Here is a 4395-nt window from a genome sequence, read left to right as displayed (position 1 = left end):
CGGTTAGAACCCCAGGACCTGGGGGGCGCCTGGGTGGCTCAGTGGGTTAAGCCGCTGCCTTCGGCTCGGGTCATGATCTCAGGGTCCTGGGATCGAGTCCCGCATCGGGCTCTCTGCTGAGTGGAGAGCCTGCTTCCTCCTCTCTCTCTGCCTGCCTCTCTGCCTACTTGTGCTCTCTCTCTGTCAAATAAATAAATAAAATCTTTAAAAAAAAAAAGAACCCCAGGACCTGGGATTAGAAGTCAGCGGTTGCTTGCACGCGCCATCCCAAACTCTCTGTGCTCGCTCCGCGGAGTTTCACCTGAGAAGGCGCTTTGAATTCTAATTACCCTGTAACTTCCAGCTGGGGGAGCGGGGTGCGGTTTGCAGGACTCACACCTCCGGGCTAAAGGTTGTCACTCTAATAACAAGTTTTTTTAAGGAGGGAGGGTAGAAATATAAAATTTATGCCTCTGAATGCATTTGTTTTCTTTGGCATTATTTTAAAGTGTCGGGGGGTTTTTGTTGGTTTTTTGAGGGTTTTGTTTGTTCTGCATTCATTCTCAGTATCAGGCATATACCTTTATTCTTGCGGTGTGCACCTGCGACCCTGGCCTATGTCCTGACCAGATGTTAAAAAAAAAAAAAATACCCTGAAGAAAGTAAGATAAAGTGAAAGGCTCCTCTGTAGTGTAATCCGTATTTTCTTCCCATTCACAGTGACGGTACAGGATAGCCGAGATCACACAGATCTCGGCAGATGGTTATCGCTGTGCCTGGCTCTCCGACCTACCTTTCCTTCTTTTCTGCAAAGGGCCTGAACACTTGTTTCCTTACAACATTGGTTTTCCTAGTTCCTTTTGTAAGTTCCTTCTAAGCCCTATTTTTGCTATTTAGCATTAAAATTGTGGAGGTCGTTTAAGTCTTAATCCTAAGTGTATTGTGTGCTTGGTAAGGAAAATAAATACGTAATTGAATACATGCAAATCAGGGAGTAAGCTTATACTGAACTTGGACTTCATCTCTTCCTTTCCTTTCTAAGTGATCTCATCCTTTCCTGGCTTTAATGTAAACTGTATGTGCCAGTGACACCCAAATGTATATTCTCCTGGCCAAGCTCCAGCAGCCCTGCCCCCGGCCCCTCCCAAGCCCCAGTCTCAAACATCCATGTGGATGTCCAACATATCCCAAACCTAAACTCTTGATTCCCGTAGGGCAAGGCCTACAACATGTGGCTCTGGTATCCTTACATGTATCCAGAGAGTCCACATAGGCAAAGTCTTAAACCACAGTTAATCTGCCTTGGTAGAACGCCTTGTGATGACCAAGAACACAAGATAATGGGAAGCCTGGAAGTTGCGGCTACAAGACCATCCCTTACTCGCCTCCCCATGTCCCCTGAGAGGCTGTCACACGACAGTTGCTCATTGCCTCCCAGGCTCTGGTGAGATGTGAAGCTTTCTGCCCCCTCACCCTGAGAATAGAGCTAGCTATCAACTCTAAAACCACTGTGCTTCTGTCAAGATCTAGGCTGAGCCAAGAGTTGTCCCCACACTCACACTTCCATCAGCCAGCCCCTTTTGTTTTGTCTCATCATTTTGGGGTGGGGGACAAGGGTCACTGGGCACTGACACCTTGGACTTTTCTTTTCATTATCTAGGTGAGTCATGAGCACTTGAAATCTAAAAGTAGACCTTTACCAGTGGGGTCGGCCAAATCTGCGCCTGGTCTTGTGTGACTTCTACAGTCCCCATGCCACCCTGGCCTGCCTCCTTCCCCTGAAATCTCCTTCACCTCATCAACAGATACCAACATTCAAGTTTCCCAAGCCCCAAAGTGTAGAGTCTTCTTTGCTTCCTCTCTTTCTCTTGTAGTCTGTATTCTGTAATTCTAAACCCTCTTGGCTCACAGTGCAAAAACGTACTTAGAATCTGGCCATTGCGGGGCGCCTGGCTGGCTCAGTGGGATAAGCCTCTGCCTTTGGCTCAGGTCATGATCCCAGAGTCCTGGGATCAAGCCTCGAATCAGGCTCTCTGCTTGGCGGGGAGCCTGCATCCCCCCTCTCTCTGCCTGCCTCTCTGCCTACTTGTGATCTCTGTCTGTCAAATAAAGAAATAAAATCCTAAAAAAAAAAAAAGAATCTGGCCATTTCTCCCTAATATAGCCAGTGCAAGTCATTAGCTCCTCTCCCAAGGCCTACAGCATTAGCGTCTTACTCGTTTTCCTTCCTTTCTTCTTGTTCCTCTTCAGGCTTCTCCACACAGCTTCCAGAATGTTTCTTTTAAAACGCATAAGTCAGAGCCAGCTTCACCCTGTTCAGAACGCTCCAGCTTCCTGCCCCATCACTTAAAAGTCTCCCCATGATTTGACTCCATCCTCTCTAATCTCATCTCTGGTCACAGCCCCCTCTCACTGGTCATCACCCACCCCCTCGTCCCCACCCTCCTTCCTGTTCCTCAGAAGCTGTGTGCTCACCTCAGGACTATTGGACTGCAGTTTTCTTTGCTGGAGCATTTGCCCTGTGTTAGCATGGAGGACCTCTCTACCCTCCTTGTGCTTCTGCCCAAATATCCCCTGCCCGTGAGATCCTCCTCATTCACTCTACAGCAGGGCCCTGCCCTCTATGCTTTACATTTCTTTCCCTTCTTGTACTGTTTTATGTCTTTCCACAGGATCTATATCATCTGCTATAGGATTCACTTACTGTCTAACTATGTTTTTGTCTGACTCTTTCAAATAGAATATAAGACCCACATGGTCAAATACTGTTTTTTAGATCCAAAGACCTAAAACAGTTATTAGGCACTTAGTAGGTGCTCAGTGAGGTATCACAAAATTGAGTCACAAAAAAAAAAAAAAAATGGGAACAAATTCTTGAATGAAACAGCAATGGATTCAATGTTACAGATTTCATACTCCAGAAGTGTGAAGTTGAACGAAACCGCCATGATCTTGACAACATTTTCCCACTTTGAAAAGATACTATCTCAAAGCTTCATTGACAAAACTGTTATGTCTGTGTTCAACTTGACTAACACTGGGTAGGTATACATTATAGCATATCAATCCCTGATCTCAGGAAGTCCCAATCTTTTAGAGTAAACAGAACCATACAAATAATTCTATTTCTAATCATGTACTGTTTGCCCCTTAGGGGGTGAGCATTGACCTTAACAGCTGCATAGCATGCTGACACACACTGAGCTCTCCGTAAACGATGGCTGATGTTCTACTTGGGATTAGAAGACGAGTGAATTGTTCTGAGAAGTGAGAAAACAACCCCTTGTGGGACCTTTTGAACTGGTCTCCTTGGGCTAAGCGGAGACTTGCCGGTGGAAAAGTTGGTGAGACATGGGCGTTTCAGGATAGCCAGCCCCACTGCCTGAAGACAGCCAGTGTGTAGCAGTAGAAAGAGTGACTGTCCCGGTGTGGGGAGGAGTGAATGTGGGAGATCGGAAACAAAGCTTAAGTGTTTTGAAATTTTCACTGTCTTTGCTCTGAAAGTCGGATTTCTGGATTGCTATCCTTTTTTTTAAAATTCACACACATGAAAATAAGGGTGAAATTATGTCAATGGAGACTCTGTGCTGTTCACATGACACAAGTGAGAAAATATCATCTTTCTTTAATTTCATTTCCCTTGAAAATAGTGGTTTCAATTAAGTGAGAAAAAAAAAACTTGAAGAACTTCAGCTTCAGGAAAAGGAATTTTTTTTTTTTTTAGAAAATAAAAATATACAAAGTAGTTTGGTGAAATCAAACTATTAACAGATTCTTTTTTTCCCCCCGAAACAGATTTGATAGTTAATCTAATTGGCTATTAAATGTATTCTTCTTATAAAATCCATTATGCAGTACTCTGTTTCAAAGCTTTGGAAAAGAAATATAAATAGTATTTAATTCTAAGTAAAATTAAACAAGCATAATTTCATTTGGAAATAAATACTTAGGGAAACTTTCAAACATTCAAAAAAGCAAAATCTTTCAGTGTTTGACAAAACTGTCCACAGTAAGATGGCAGCTTCAGGAAGAAAGACTACTGCTGTCAAACTAGAAAAACACAGTTAAACAACATACGTTACCCTGAGAAAAGAAAAACATGAGTTGTGAAAAAGTCAGGGGAAACAAATGACGTCATGCTAACAATAGGAAAGACAGATCCCTTTGTAAAAGATGCTGCCACCGATAAGAGACATATTTTTGCAAATAGCCTGTTCTCTCCAGTTTGAATTTGCAAAACATGACACTTGAGCTCACCAAATCCCTAGTGGTTGCCTTGGGGAAAGAAAATGGAGGTCATTCCCCCACTTAGCAAACCAGTTGGACCCTCTTCTTCTTCCTTAACTACCACTCCAAATTCCCATCTGCCATATAGGAGAATGGGACTGTATTTAAACGATGTATCAGATGAGCATT

At 43.6% G+C, this 4395-nt stretch overlaps 1 long non-coding RNA gene across 1 annotated transcript; it reads left to right on the top strand.

The window, feature by feature from the left end:
• Nucleotides 1-315: 315 nt before the first annotated feature.
• LOC116576236 lies at nucleotides 316-3655 on the top strand. The gene is made up of 3 exons (XR_004280079.1): nucleotides 316-391; nucleotides 2887-3020; nucleotides 3134-3655. It is a non-coding gene; the product is annotated as an uncharacterized LOC116576236 (long non-coding RNA).
• The last annotated feature ends 740 nt before the right edge of the window (nucleotides 3656-4395 follow it).

Source organism: Mustela erminea, chromosome 17 (assembly GCF_009829155.1).
Source record: "Mustela erminea isolate mMusErm1 chromosome 17, mMusErm1.Pri, whole genome shotgun sequence".
In the NCBI taxonomy this organism is placed as follows: domain Eukaryota; kingdom Metazoa; phylum Chordata; class Mammalia; order Carnivora; family Mustelidae; genus Mustela; species Mustela erminea.
This window is presented reverse-complemented; position numbering and strand designations above follow the sequence as displayed.